Source organism: Vicugna pacos, chromosome 10 (genome assembly GCF_048564905.1).
Source record: "Vicugna pacos chromosome 10, VicPac4, whole genome shotgun sequence".
NCBI lineage: Eukaryota > Metazoa > Chordata > Mammalia > Artiodactyla > Camelidae > Vicugna > Vicugna pacos.
In genome coordinates, this window is record NC_132996.1 from 2,752,416 (window position 1) to 2,768,531 (window position 16,116).

Genomic DNA, 16,116 nt, shown 5'->3' on the forward strand with positions numbered 1-16,116 from the left:
TGATCTCTCCTGTGTCAGCACACTCCTGGGCCTGCTCCCTCCTGGGCCAGCTCACTCCTGGGCCTGCACACTCCTAGGACTGCACATACGGTGCCTGCTCCCTCCTGTGTCTGCACAGTCCTGGGCCTGCACATTACTCTGCCAGCACACTCTTGTGTCTGTAAAGACCTGGGCAAGCACACTGAAGTGTCTGCACACTCCTGGTCCTGCCCTCTCCGGTGTCTGCACACACCTGGGCATACACACTCCTGGGCCTGCCCTCTTCTGCGCATTCACACACCGGTGTCTGCACTCTTTTGGGCCTGAACACTCGGCCTGCAAACTCCTGGGTCTGCACGATCCTGGGCCGGCAGACACCTGTGCCTTCACACTCCTGGGCTTGAACACTACTGTGTCTGCACACTCCTGGCCCTACACACTCCTGTTTTGGCATACACCTGGGCCTGCCCTCTCCTGTGTCTGCACAAACATGGGCCTACACACTCCTAGATCTTGCCCTCTTCTGGGCCTCCACACCCCTGTGTCTGCACAATCCAGGGGCTGCACATACCTGTGTCTGCACACTCCAGCTCCTGCACACCCCTGTGTCTGCACACTCCTGGGCTTGCACAATCCTGGGCCTGCACACACCTGGGCCAGCACAATCCAGGGCCTGGCCCTCCTGGACCAACACAATCCTGGGCCTGCCCTCTCCTGGGCCTGCACACTCCTAGGCCTGCACACTTCTGGGCCTGCACTGTACAGTTACTGCACAATCCTGGGACTACACACTACTGGACCAGATCCCTACTGTGTCTGCACACTCCTGGGCCTGCACACCCCTGTGCCTGCTCAGAATTTTGCCTGCACACTCCTGGTCCAGCACACACCTGGGTCTGCTCCCTCCTGTGCCTGTGCACACCTTGGCCTGCTCCCTCCTGTGCCTGCGCACACATGGGCCTGCACAATGCTGGGCCTGCACACCCCGGGCCTGCCCTCTCCTGTGTCTGCACACTCCTGGGCCTGAACACTCCTGTGTCTGCACAATCATGGGCCTGCCCTCTCCTGTGTCTGCACACCCCTGGGCCTACACACTCCTGGGCCTCCCATCTTCTGGGCCTCCACACACCGGTGTCAGCACTCTTCTGGGCCTGAACACACCTGGGCCTGCCTTCTACTGGGCCTGTACACTCCTCGGCCTGCACAATTCTTTGCCTGATGACACCTGTGTCTGCACACTCCTGGGCCTGCACACTCTTGTGTCTGTAAACTCCTGGGCCAGCACACTCAAGTGTCTGCACACTCCTGGGCCTGCACACACCTGTGTCTGCACACTACTGGGCCTAAACACTCATTTGTCTGCACACTCCTGGGCCTAACACCCTTGGGCTTGCACATACTTGGGCCTGCACACTCCTAGTCCTGCACATTCTTCGGCCTGCACAATCCTGGGCCTACTCCCTCCTGTGCCTGCACACTGCAGGGTTTGAACACTCCTGGGCCTGCTCCCTCTTCTGCCTGCACACTCCTAGACTTGCACACTCCTGGGCCAGCACACTCCTGGGCCTGCACACTCCTAGGCCTGCACACTCCTGGGACTGCACAATTTTCGGCCTGTTCCCTCCTGTTACTGTACAAACCTGGGACTGCACACTTCTGGGCCGGCACAATCATCAGCCTTCCCTCTCCTGGGCCTGCACACTCCTGGGCCTGAACAGCCCTGTACCAGCTCCCTCCTGTGTCTGCCCACTATTGGGCCTGCACACACCTGGGCCTGCTCCATCCTGTCCCTGCACACTCCTGGGCCTGCACACTCCTGGTCCTGCACACTCCTGGGCATGTTCTATCTTGCGCCTGTACACTCCTGGGTCTGCCCTCTGCTAGGCCCACTGACTCCTGTCTCTGCACACCCCTGGGCCTGCCCTCTCCTGTAACTACACACTCCTGGGCTTGTCCTCCCCTGCGCCTGCACACTCCTGGGCCTGCACACTCATGGGCCAGCTCCCTTATGTGCCTGCACATTCCTGGACCTGCTCCCACCGGGGCCTGCACACTCCTGGGCCTGATCCCTCCTGTGTCTGCGCACACCTGGGCCTGCACCCACGTGGGCCTGCTCCCTCCTATGCCTGAACACTACTGGGCCTGCACAATCCAGGGCCTGCACACTCCTGGGCCAGGCCTCTCTTGGGCCTGCACACTTCTGGGCCTGCACTCTCCTTGGCCTACACACTCCTGGGCAAGCTCCCTCCTGAGCCTGCCCTCTTCTGGGTTTGCACTCTCCTGGGCCTGCACTCTCCTTGGTCTGCACACTCCTGTACCTGCTCCTCCTGTGTCTGCATACTCCTGGGCCTGCATAGTCCTGGACCTGCACACTCCTGGGCCTGCTCCCTCCTGTACCTGCACACTGCTGGGCCTGCACACTACTGGGCCTGCAAATTCCTGGGCCTGCACACTCCTGTGTCTGCACAATCCTGGGCCTGTGTACTCCAAGGCCTGCACACTCCTGGGCCTACACACTCTTCTGCCTGCTCACTACTGTGTCTGCATACTCCTTGGACTACACACTCCAGGGCCTGCACACTCCTGGGCCACCACACTTCTGTGTCTGCACACTCCTGGGCCTGTAACTCCTGTGTCTGCACACTCCTGGGCCTGCATATTCCTGTCAACACACTCCAAGTCCTGCACAATCCTATTTCTGCACATTCCTGGGCCTGCACACTCCTCGGCCTGCCCTCTCATGGGCCTGCACACAACTGAGCCTGCCCTCTGCTGGGCCAGAACACTCCTGATATGGCACACTCCTGGATGTGAGCTCCCATGGGCCTGCCCCCACTTTGACCGGCCCCCTCCTGGGCCTGCACACACCAGGGCCTGCACAATCCTGGGCCTGCACATTCCTCTGCCTGCTCCCTCCTGTGCCTGAACACTCATGGACTGCACAATCCTGGGCCTGCACACTCCTGGGCCTGCTCCCTCCTGTGCATGCACACTCCTTGGCCTGCACACAACTGTGCCTGCTCCCTCCTGGGCCTGCTCCCACCTGTGCCTGCACACACTTGGGCCTGCCCGCTCCTCAGTCTGCACACTCCTGGGCCTGCCCTCTCCTTGGTCTGCCCTCTCCTGGGCCTGCACACTCCTGGGCCTGCTCACTCCTGGGCCTGCTCCCACCTGTGCCTGCACACACTTGGGCCTGCCCGCTCCTCAGTCTGCACACTCCTGGGCCTGCACACTGATGGGTCAGTTCCCTCCTGTGCCTGCACACTCCTGGGCCTGAACACTCCTGGGCCTGCCCTCCCCTTGGTCTGCCCTCTCCTGGGCCTGCACACTCCTGGGCCTGCTCACTCCTGGGCCTGCTCCCACCTGTGCCTGCACAAACTTGGGCCTGACCTCTCCTCGGTCTGCACACTCCTGGGCTTGCACCCTGCTGGGCCAGCACACTGATGGGTCAGCTCCCTCCTGTGCCTGCACACTCCTGTACCTGATCACTCCTGTGCCTGCATACTCCTGGGCCTGCTCTCTCCTGTGCATGCACACCCCTGGGCCTGCCCTCTCCTGGTCCTGCACACTACTGGGCCTGCACACTCCTGGGCCAGTGCCCTCCTGGTCCTGCCCTCTCCTGGGTCTGCACACTCCTGGGCGTGCACACTCATTGGCCTGCTCCCTCCTGTGCCTGCAACTCCTGGACCTGATCACACCTGGGCCTGTACACTACTGGGCCGGCCCTCTCCTGCGCCTGCACACTCCTGGGCCTGCACACTCCTGGGCTTGTCTCCACTTGGACGTGCCCTCTACTGGGCCGGCCCTCACCTGTCCTGCCCTCTCGTGTATCTGCACACTCCTGGGCCTGCTCCCTCCTGTGGCGGCACACTCCTGTCTCTGCACACACCTTGGCCTGCACACTCCTGGGCCTGCATATTCCTGTGCCTGCTCCCTCCTGTGTCTGCACACTCCTGGACCTGCACACTCCTGGGCCTGCACAATCCTGGGCCTGCCCTCTCCTGGACCTGCATACTCCTGGGCCTGCACAATCCTGGGCCTGCCCTCTCCTGGGACCGCACACTCCTGTGTCTGCACACTCCTGGGCCTGCACAATCCTGGGCCTGCCCTCTCCTGGACCTGCACACTCCTGGGCCTGCACAATCCTGGGCCTGCCCTCTCCTGGGACCGCACACTCCTGTGTCTGCACACTCCTGGGCCTGCACATTCCTGGACCTGCCCTTTTCTGGGCCTGCCCCCACTTCGGCCGGCCCTCTCTTGCGCCTGTACACTCCTGGGCTTGCCCCCACTTGGACGTGCCCTGTCCTTGGCCGGGACAAGACACATGAGCACCGCAGCTGCACCACTCGGTGGGAGGCAGTGTGGCCACTGAGTGACGACCCCTCGATGTGCCTCAGCTCGGTGGCTGTGGAGTTTAAACAGTTCAGGCAAACATGAAAACTGCACAACCCCGTCCTTCTCCACTCAGCCGGCTGCAATCCGGCCTGTGCTCAGGGCTCCTGCCCTGTGTGTTAGCGGCCAGGAGGTGGGCGGTCCGGCTCCCTGGACCGCGTGCTCCCGTGCAGGAGGCAGGGCCCTCAAAGGCTTCTAACCAGGTGACAAATCAGGAACCATGTGAGTCAAAGCCGCACAGACACACACATCTGAAAGAAAGTTCCAGGAATCCCTGATGACAGGTCAGGCAGTGACGTTTTCATTGATTCCTATTCCAGTCCTTTCACACACAGCTCACCAAAAAAAAAAAAAAAAAAAAAAAAAAAAAAAAAAAAAATTCACAACTCTCAGTGAATCACAATTCAAAGTTTAAAAATTACGGACAATCTTCAATAAGTAAATGAACTCAGTCCCACACAGATACAGTGTGGGAGCCACTGGGGCTGAGGTAGAACATGATGCAACAGGAGGTCGGGGACTGGACGGGAAGCACAGAGATCGCAGGGCACCTGCAGGGGCTGGCAGGAGCTCTTGGGTTTCTCTCCACAGTCACTGCCCTCTGTTGAGGCTCCCTCTCCCTCCCCAAAGAGGGAAAACCCAGAGGTTTTCTAACTTTGCAGTCACTGTCCATTCATTAGCCATGTCTAGTTTATCTCACCAGCGCTGCAAACCTCCTCCCTGCCTTCCCCACCCCCTGCAGGTGGCTCTCGGGGGCTGGGGGTCACCCTTCCTCCCTGAGGCCAGCCCTGCTGGGGAAGGTGTAATAGCAAAGAACAAACCTGACTGCATATTAGATCTGCTTTTCCTTTAACCCTGTGCTGTTTCCCAGGCTGTCTTACCAGCTCTGCCCCTTTTGTGAAACAATGTTGCCTTCAGCCTGAATTTGACAGGAGAGCCCATTCGGAAGGCTCTCAGCCTTAAGGATATGAACACTTTTGCTCTCCTTTACACACAACAAGCTGCAGCAAAGAAAGAAACATTTGTTTTGTTAGAGGTTTTACAGGGGCCCCATGAGCTGACCCACAGCTCCAAAAACAAAGAATTCCTGCACCAAGAAGTTTGCACCAACCACCCACAACCCCTCTCCTTTTTACTGTAAAAGGAGCCTGAATTCTCACTCGGAGAAGGTGGCTCTCCTGCACATTAGCCAGCCATCTTCTCGGTCAGCTGGCTTTCCAAATAAAGTCACTATTCTTTACCCCGACACCGCGTGTCCCGATTTCTTCGCCTGTCGTAAAGCTTTAGATGAACTGGAGGAAAAACAGTCTTTTCTTCAGCCTGGCAGTGTCCCTGTGAGGCCCCAGAACGGGGAGGGGTGGCATCTGTACTGTAAACCCTGTAACTGCTGAATCCGCTAAAGGTTTGAACACATTCTAAAGTAAGAAATAAGGAGTATCTTTTTTTCAGTGACCTTCTATTTTGTGGCTATTATATGTAAATGTATACATAAAAATCAATATAAGTTATGTGCTTATCATTTCTTATACGAAAGAGAAACCACACTGAAGAAGGAATATGACAAATACAGATGTGTATTCACTGGACACAATTCCCTGGCTTTTTACAGCCAGTAAGCGGGTTGGAATTTAAACTCGAGTGCGACTAGTGGAAAAAGCCCCCATAATTAATGATGTGCGCTACGATTTGTGGGTGACGTGTGCAATGACTTTTGCATGATGGCCATTCTAACTGGTGTGAGATGGTACCTCATCTAGTTTTCACTTGTATTTCCTTGATACATGATCTGTTAAACATGTTTAAGATGCATGAGCTGTTAAACTTAAAGGCTAATTGAACTTACAGGCTTTTGCACAGAAAAGGAAACCATAAGCAAAACAAAACGACAACCTATGGAATGGGAGAAAATACCTGTAAATGATGCGACTGACAAAGACTTAACTCCCAGAATATATAAAGTTCATAAAACTTAATAGGAAAAAACAAACAACCCAATCCAACAATGGGCAGAAGACCTAAAGAAGCAATTCTCCAATGAAGACTACAAATGGCCAATAGGCACATGTAAAAATGCTCAATATCACTAATTATCAGAGAAACGGAAATGAGAACTACAAAACACCAGTCAGAATGGCCGTCACTTCAAAGTTCATGAATGATCAATGCTGGAGAGGGTGTGGAGAAAAGGGAACCCTCTTACCCCGCTGGTGGGAATGTAGTTTGGTGTAGCCATTATGGAAAACAGTATGGAATTTCCTCAAAAAACTAAAAATAGACTTCCCCTAAGATCCAGCAATCCCAGTTCTGTGTATATATTCAGAGGAAACTCCAATGCAAAAAGGTACCTGCACCCCAGAATTCATAGCACCACTATATATAACAGCTAAAATGTGGAAGCAACCTAAATGAAGAAATAGGTGACTGGATGAAGATGAAGTAGTAATATTTATACAGTGGAATACTACAATGCCGTTAAAAAGGTTAAAAGGCTGCTATTTGCAGCAATATGGAGATCATCATTCTTAGAGAAGTGAGCCACAAAGAGAAAAATACCAAATGATATGATTCACACATATAATCTAAAAAAAATGACACTATGAACTCATCTAGAAAACAGAAACAGGTTTGCAGACTTGGTTAATAATCATGGTTACCAGGGAAATGGGGTGGGAAGGGATAAATTTGGGAGTTTGAGATTTACAAATTTTAGCCACTAAATATACAGTAGACTTTTTTTAAAAGTTTCTTCTGTATAGCACAGAAACCTATGTTCAAAATCTGGTAATAACTTATACTGGAAAAGCTGCTACAGCCACCCACTGAGGAAGCAAGAGCAGAAAGGAGAGTGAGTTACCCTGGGCTAGAGCCCGGTCCTCCTAAAGTCCTTTTCTGCTGCTGACACTGCCTCCTGACCACACTGCGCCCTCCTCCCAGGAGCAGGCTGACATGAACACATGCTTCCTGTGAACCTGGGGCAGCAGAGACCGCCCCCAGGATAGGCCATGGGGTAGATGGGAGCAACTGGACAGCTCCCAGGAGCAGACCCCTCTCCCTGCTGCTGCCGTGGATGTCGCAGCCCCCACACCCTGGCAGCCCCGCACCCGCCTCCCGCAGGCAGGCCATGACCTGAGGGCCAGTGGGAAGTGCTCCAGGGCCGTCCGGCGCCCTCCCACCTCCCGGGGCTGCACCCGCCTACCCAAACCCGGGTACAAGCGGCAGCAATGAAACGAGGTTCAGGGGCTACTAACCGGGGGAAGGCACCACAAACCATGACATTGGCCCCGCCCCCGCCTCAGGGTCATAACGGGACAGGCGGCCTGGATCTCATCCCACGCCCCCCTCCCTGTGCGCCTCCCCAGCTGCGCAGCCCAGGCCTCACCCAGCTCCCCGATCTGCACGCCCCCCGCCAGCACCCCCTTACCTGCCCTGCGACAGCAGCGGAGGCGACGGCAAGAGGCGGCCCAGACCCCAAGCCGTGTTCCTCCTTGGGAACAGGTCCAGGGGCGCCCGGCTCCCGTCCAGCTTCCACACGCGCCGGGCGGGGTCCAGCGTCTGCGCGGACGCTCGGGGTGGGGCTCCCGCTGTCCGGTTCTCTGCCAGCCGGGCCGGGCAGGCTGGGCGGTAGGGTAGTAGAGCGGGCCCACCCCTCTGCCCGCCCTGCTCTTCTCTGGGGGAACAGGGAACAAGACTCATCAAATGGCCACAGGGGCATCCCTTCCCCAGCAGTGCTGGTCCTTAGATTTGACCTCACCAAAGTGCTTGCACAACTTTCAAAGATGTTTTTCTTCAGTAACATGAATTTAAAACAATCAGTATGTCATCAAGGCATTTTCAGAAGTGACCTGCCCTGGGTCTAAATATACACACATAAATACACATATATACACATAAATATATACACACATACATTCAGGAAAGAGACAGGCGGACTGAAACACAGAGAGACAGAGAGAGAGAGAAGATAGCAGACAGACAGAGAGGCACTGAGAGGCAGAGAGAGAGAGAGAATGAACACTGGAGATGGGAATGAGTGGAAGTCACGCACATTTTCACAAGTCAGTGTACATATCAGAACCCGGTCCCAGTATCCATCCACCCTGCAGGGGAGTGTGTGGGAATCACACAAGGATGTGTGACCAGAAGGCAAAAAAAAAAAAAAAAAAACGCAGGGAGCCACTGTGGGGCAGCGCACCCTAGAGGCCGAGATGGGGCACTGGGCCTGAATCTGACATGACAGAATGACCTAGGAGGTCGCATGCCAGAATGGACGATATCAGAGTTGTGTTTAATTTCAACCCGCCTACAGGGAGCTGGGAAGCTGGCGGCAAGGAGGGTGACTTTCCGCAGAGCCCAGGGCAGACCCCAGCCTGTGTGGGGTGTGCCCTGCTCCCCACCAGCCCTCTGTGGGGCCTTTCATTTGCTGAGTCTGCACATGAGCTCCCTGTGATGCCAGCCTGTGGGGCTAAGAGTTGTGCTAGGTGTTTATGGGTCTACAGACAGGATAGCTTCCCCAGGAAGCAGGGTCCAGAATAACCCTCACTGGGCCAATGGGGGATTGGGGAGACCCTGAGAGGCAGGTGGCTTGTCCAGGGTGACAGCACTGCTGGCGGGGGAGCCGCGTCTGAACCCAGCTGTGTCCTCAGAGCTGTGGCCCTGGCTGCATCCAGGCCTCCCCAGGGCTATAGGAGGGGCCGAGTTGGTGTCACTGTGTGAACATGGCATGGGGTGGGAAGTGAGCCATTGGCAGCCCAGAGAGGCCCTTGGGGAGCTTTGTGTAAGGAGGAAGCTTGGGGAAGGGGACCCCAGGAAGTGACCTCACTTCCCTGGCTACAGAGCCCAACAGAACTTGGAACCCAGGTCACCAGGCACCCGCTCTGTAGAGAAGAACCCTTCTCAACTGACTTGGCTGCTGAACTCAGCTCAGCTCAGACATGTTTTATTGCGTCCCAAGATCACGAGGTCGCGGCCCCCGGAAAGCCCGCAGCAACGGCCTTTGCCAACAGTGCCGACAGTGGGTCGGGTCTCACTCCAGGAGCCTCTGGCCTTTTGGCGAGAGGGACCGAAAGGTAACACAGGGAGGCCCAGGGCAGGCCCGCCCAGGCCGAGCCACCACTCAGACCCCACCCGGGTAGCCCCACGGCCCCTTCCTGACTGGTGGAGGTGGGGCAGTCATGTTGGGGGGGTCCTGCGTCAAGCAAGAGCAGGCTGAGGAAGGGTCAGAGGCCTGGGGGGCCGATCACGTCCACAACCTGGGTCCAAGCGGGCTGGCTGGGTTGTGGAGAACCGGAGAAGGGACCTGCTGCCCGAGGTGGCGCCCATGCCCTCTGGGTGTGTCTCTTGCCTCCCGGGTGACTGAGATGACCAAGGTCCCAGTCTGATCTGGCAGCAGAGGGTCGAGTGGGGCAGAAGCAGGAGTGGTCCTGGCCGGGCAGGGCTCTGAGTCCTCCGGGCCGGGCCGGCTGCCGGTCACTGTCATTGCAGAGCAAGACACCGCAGGATCCGGGGAACCAGGACACTCATGCCACCTCCCCAAGTGAGGGGCTGGTGTGCCACACTGTGGAAGGCCAGCACAGGCTCCGGAAGAGTCTGGGTATGAAGGGCTCCCCACCACCATGGCCTCCTGCTCAGACACCACCCAGGTCTCTCCCCAGGTTCTTGCCCAGGGCTGAGGGGCAGCTCAGCACACCCGGCTCTGACATGGAGCACCGTGCCCACCTCCAGGGGAGTCAGGTAGAGGACAAGGAGCCCCCCGAAACAGAGCCAAAAGGTGAGAAGGGCGGGGCTGGTGCGGGTGTGTAGGTGAGGGAGGGCGGAGGGCTGGGCCACACAGGGAGGCATCCCCAAAGGCTGCTGTTGGGACCTGAGCAAATACAGGCCTCAGACCACCTGTCTGGTAGAATTCAGTCACAGAACACATCCTGTGGGCACTTGCTCGGTGGGAGCTGTCTGCAAAGCTCAGGGAAGATTTCTGTTCTTGAAAAGGCGCATAGAAAGGGAGGCACGTGGGTACCTTTTTCCTTTCTCACAGCCTGAGCACTTCCACTAGACTTAAAGCTCTCTCCACGTCCAACAGTTACTGGTCCAGAGCAGGCGTGGGCAGGGGAAGATGCCAGAGAACAAAAACAAGACCACCAGGATCCAGCAGGAGTCCGCGAGCTCCCTCCTGCTGTTCCTGCTGAACCTGAAGACCCTGCAGCTCCTGCTCATCTTGGTGCTCCTGAAGATCCTGCTGATCCAGCTGTGTCTGAAGATCCTGCCGCTCCTGAAGAGCCTGCATCTCCTGCTGATCTTGCCGCTTCTGAAGAGCCTGCCGCTCCTGAAGAGCCTACAGCTCCTGCTGATATTGTCGCTTCTGAAGAGCCTGCCGCTCCTGCTGATCTTGCCGCTCCTGAAGAGCTTGCCGCTCCTGATGATCTTGCTGCTCCTGAAGAGCCTGCCGCTCCTGCTGATCTAGCCGCTCCTGAAGAGCCTGCAGCTCCTGCTGATGTTGCCGCTCCTGAAGAGCCTGCCGCTCCTGCTGATCTTGCTGCTCCTGAAGAGCCTGCAGCTCCTGCACCTGCACCTGCACCTGAGCCGCTGGGCAGTGGAGAACCAGTTCAGGCATCATCACCCCCTAGGGCTGAGCCCCCTCTGCCCCCTCCTACACCTTCTCCAAAATCCCACCATGAATCCCCTCCCCTACCCGAAGTTGACTTCCCTACCTCTGAAGTTGTTTTTGTTTTGTTTTTCTTTAGTTTAGTTTGTTTATTTTACATCATTTATGGCATCCTTTATTTTTCCATTTCCCATTTCCTTTAATAAAATACAGATTTTTTCCCTTTTAAATTGTTCAATTCAGGAACGTAAAGTGCATTCACATGCTGTGCGACCATTACTACCATCTAGTTTTACGCTATTTCTTTCCTCAAAATGAAACCCTGGATCCAAAGCGCGCACTCCCCTTCCTTCATCCCCCAGCCCCTGACAACCCCGAGTCCTCTTCCTCTCTAGGGGTCTTTACCTCTCATGGGTGTTCCCTATGAGTGAAACCATAGGAAAGGGCGTTTTGTGCCTGCCCACATGGTTTAAGTGGGGGCTGGTGAATTCTTTTGTTTTCAATTGAAATAGCATTTTCCACTTTTCACTTTTCCTCCCCCCAGGAACTTCCTAAGAACATACCCCAAACAGGCTTGCACACATGTCTTTGTCTTAGGATCTGCTTCTCGGGGAGCTCAGCCTGAGACAATCCCCACAGAGCTTATCACAGCACTCGCATATTAATGCTGGCTTTTTGACTTCTTCTCTATATATTATCTCATCGATGAAGTCACAAGTGATTTTAGGGAAGGAACTACACTTGTTGCATCATCAGTTTTCCTCACCATCTCCTGACCAGCACAGAGTTTTATGTAGGAGGGGGAGTGAGTTAACTTTCAGTTCCAAAGTTTTCCATTATGTTGCAAGTTTTCATTTCTACCCCCTGGAGTTTAGGAAACGGGACTCTCATGAGTTTACTAAAAAGCATGTAAAGTATGTAAATATCATGCATATAAGGTATGTCATTGGAGCCCAAGCTCTGGTTTGGCTGACATCATTTTTATACATATCCACCAAAGGGGGCGTCAGCTGGGAGAAGGCAGCCTACGCTGTCGGGATTCAATGGCTGAACGTAACGTGCAGGCTTATCCTTTTGACGCGGAAGCTTGAAGGGTCTCTGGCTGTTATTTATAGCAGTTCACAATGTCACTGAGTCAGAGGGACCTCGGGACCATCTGGCATCTGACCTTCTATCCAGTTGGTAATTTGCAAGGAGGTCAAGATAGTCTTAACATTTCAAGTAAGAAAGTGAAAACACCTTGGTAAACCAGACGAAGAAATAACCAAGTGGAAAAGGGTCACCCATCAGAGTCTATGTCCATTTACTTGGATTCTCTGTGTGTTAAGATCTTTATGCTATGGAGATGGACATCTAGGCCCCACCTCCATCACCAGGAATTAGTATTGAAAAGTCACGCCTCTTCTAACCTCAGCTTCCTTATCTGTCAAACAGGGAAAGAGTAAAGGCATCAACTTCATAAAGGGGTTGTGAGAGTTAGAGTAAATGAGGGAATTACTGAGTCCGGTGCCCAGCATGGTGTCGGCACCTCCAAGCCCCACTGCCATCATCATCCCGTCAGGGCCCCGCAGCGTCCGCATGACAAGCGGGGGGTGGCGCCCACGGGCGTGTTGAACAGCGGCCGCTGAGTGAACAGATGCTCTGGCTCAGCGGGACAGTGTGCCGGCGTGGGGAGCGGCAGGTCTTCCAGGTCCTCAGAGAACCTGACAAAGTGTGGCTGCTGGACCTCTGACCTGTCTTCTGTCTGTGTAACTTTATGAACTCCGCTCACTGGGTCCACCTTAAGCAAAACTCTAAAGCTGGTGGTGTTTTTCTCTGGGCTTCGATATATTTCCCTTCCCCTCCTTTTCCCTGGAGTCGAAGCTCCTCCCGCCCTCTCCCAGTGCTTCCTTCTTAATGAACGTTTCCTTGCAACTGAGACTTGCCTCGGTTACTATCTCAATGGAAATGTCTCACCATTCAGTCAAAATAAAGAGTTAAGTATGTTTGCACTTCATCAGCCCTCAATGTCTTAATCCAAAAGAACATGTCTTACTATGTAATTTCATGCTTTGGGGAAGTTGGGGGAGCAGGCGTGTGGACATTCGGGGGTGAGCTGCACTGGTGTCTTCAAATCCGCAGCAGGATGCGTGGAGGTGACATCAGGGAACCCAGCGGTTCTCATGTTTATCCATCACTGTCCTGGGTTGAACAGTGTCCTTCCAAGAGTCACACCTTATTTAAAAACACAGTCTTTGCAGATATAATTAGGATACAAGTTAAAATGAGGCCATACTGGGCTAGGGCAGGCCCTGAATGCAACCACTGGTGTCCTTATAAGAGACCAGAGACAGATGTACAGACAAACGGGGAGGAGAGGCCAGGAAGACAGGAGGATGAGAGTTACCCTCCACATCAAGGAGTGATTCTCCCCGAGCCCCCGGAGGTGATGTGACTCTGATGACCCCACGCTGCTGGATTCTGGGCTCAGGACTGCAAGAGAAATGAATTTGTGCTGTTTGAAGCCCCCTAGGTGGTTGCAACTTGTTAAGGCGGCCTTAGGGAATGAATGTGAACATCTACTAAGTTCTAGGTGTGAGACAGGAGCCTGGGAAAACACTAATAACCGGCCACTGACACTGAGCGTTCGACAACATGGTGAACGACAAGGAGCGGTGGGCGTCTGGGCCCCCTTCCCGCAGCCCTGGGAGGCTGAGCAGATCTGAAATTTGCCTTCCTCTCCCGGGTGCCACAAGGTGGGTGGTGCAGACGTCTTTTTGTTACACAGAGCAGTTGCTGAGCTAAGCTGGGCTGAGCACCGAGGCCTGGACCACGAGTGCGGCAGAAGGTGTGACTAGTGACACAAGATGTGGGGACACTTGACAGGACACCACTACCCATGGTGACCTATGTAATGAAGTGCTCAAGGTCGCACCACATACCAAAGTACAGGTGTCTGAGCTTTGGGAGGGAAAGCAGGGCTGGGGTCACTGCATGGACTGAACACCTGTGTCCCCCCAAAATCCATATGCGAATCCTTAATCCCCATGTGATGGTGCTTGGAGGCGGGGCCTTTGGATGGTGACCAGGGCACGAGGGGGATCTCTCCTGCCTGAGATTATGAAGGAGATCCCTCTTCCCCTTCACCACACACACCGCACAGTGAGAATAGGGCCTCTGGGAACCGGGACCTGGGCCTCCTCCAACACCCAGTCTGCTGGCACCTTGGACTCTGACCCCCGTCCTCCAGAACCAGGACGAACACACGTGTTGTTAAGTCTCCCAGGCTGTGGTGTCGACACAGAGGCAGTTACGTTCTGGTGTCTGCACCCTCTCCGTGGCCCATTGGCCTCTAGGCTGGAGCAGGACCATCGTTGCCCAGGTGGTGTGTGAGAAGAGCTCGTGCGTGTTGGTGTGCGGGGCATGAACACCACCTGTGTTACGTCTGATAAAGGAAAACAAAGCCTTGTGCATTCACCACACAAGTGAGGACACGGAGGCCCAGAGATGCTAACTTTGAAGTGACAGTAGTGTCAGATTTGGAGGTCAGAGCTGGGTTCTGTGGTGTCTAACCCAAGAACTGGGGAAAGCAGAAGAGAATCAAACAGACGACAAATGACGTCAAAGCGGTGGGGTTTACACGGACCCCGGTCCCAGGCTGGACAAGGCCTTCACCTGTCACCTCGTTCAGGCCTCTCAACAAACCAGAAGAGTCACTATATTTTTCCACTAATTCAGTACAACATGGAACGTTTGTTACAGGGTCTTGAGTCATAGTAGTCCAAGGTGTGGTCAGTATTCTCTGATCAAGAAGGCCTGCATGTGTGTAATGCATGGAGATACGCTTCAGCTGTTTGGAAGTTTCACTTACGTAAAGGAGGCGTGTGCAACCCGTGTTCAACAAGCTCCCTCCCCCTGCAAGGTGAGTGTGAGCTGGCCATCCGCCCACAGCTCAGTGTTCTGTCTCCAGCGTGCGGGGTCCTCACTCTGCCGTGTGGGTCTCTGTCTCCGCTGTGCTGTGCTCTGACTCTGCTCTGCAGGGGGGGCCGAGACGGGCCGTGGCCCCTGGGTCAGAAAGTGGTCCCGGACCTGCGTCAGGACAGAGCAGGAGGGCCCGCTTCTCCACAACCTGATGGAGATGGAGACGCGGCCGCAGAGAAGGGGGCGGGGAGCGGGCTGGAGACGCGGCCCGGCTCGGGAGCAGAGGGGAGTGGAGGGGAGGGTAGCGCTCCTTGTGCGGGGAGCTGCTCTGGCCTGAGCGCCTGGGCAGCGCTGTTTCCTAAAGGAGAAGTCGATGACTGGTGCTGGAAGGGTGTGAGAGCGGGATGTCCTTGGGGAGGGGGCGGCTGCCTTGGGGGCACAGAGGCCCCGCCCTCCCAGATGGGGCCCAGCAGCCCACAGAGCAGGAGCCCGAGGGCCCAGGCGCAGCAGGTGGGCAAGTCCGGCTCCAGTCTGACCGCTCGTTTCACTTGTGTCATAAAAGTGAGCCGTTGCCTGAGTGTGACGGCAGGAGGTGCAGGGTCATGAGAAGGGCAGTGCGCGTGCCTGTGGGCCCTGGGGCCAGAGGGCTCCGTGCGGGGAGGCAGGGGACCACTCAGCATGTTGTGGCCGGGGCGTCGGGCAGGCCATCGGGGTCACCCGGGGACCTGTGGGCAGAGAGGGCAGCAGGTCCACAGGGCCCCCCTTGCCCAGGAAGGAGGTGGGAGGTCCGCTCCAACTGTGCCTCGGGGGTGGAGGCAGTGTGACACAGAGCACACGGGGCTCCGAGTGGCCCCCCTTGCCCCGCGCCTGGGCAGGGCCACCAGGGGTGCTTGTTCCAGACATGGGGTGACTCCCGCTCTGCCCGCTAGTGACTCGGTGACCTCAGCACCAAGGTGCTCATCTGGCAAGAGAGTAATAATGCTACTTACTTCAAGGTTGTTATTGATGTTGGAGAAATTATTAGGTGCAGCACATGGTACACTTTTAGGTGTAAAAGATTCATTTGATAACTGTTAGGTATGATTATTTTTAAAAATCCAGCTCTCACAATGAAGACGAATCACCCCACACTGTGCTGTTTCATCATTTCCCAAAAAGGAAGGTGGATATTCTGAGAAAATCGTCAAGTATGAGAAAGGCACTAACTGAAACTCTGACCAGCTTTACAATAGCAGTGTAGTGCTGAAAAT

General features: G+C 55.4%; 1 long non-coding RNA gene across 1 annotated transcript; it reads left to right on the plus strand.

Moving 5' to 3' along the window:
* The first annotated feature begins 9,301 nt into the window (after nt 1-9,301).
* Nucleotides 9,302-10,711, plus strand: LOC140698913 (uncharacterized). The gene is made up of 3 exons (XR_012076922.1): nt 9,302-9,437; nt 9,853-10,138; nt 10,445-10,711. It is a non-coding gene; the product is annotated as an uncharacterized lncRNA (long non-coding RNA).
* The last annotated feature ends 5,405 nt before the right edge of the window (nt 10,712-16,116 follow it).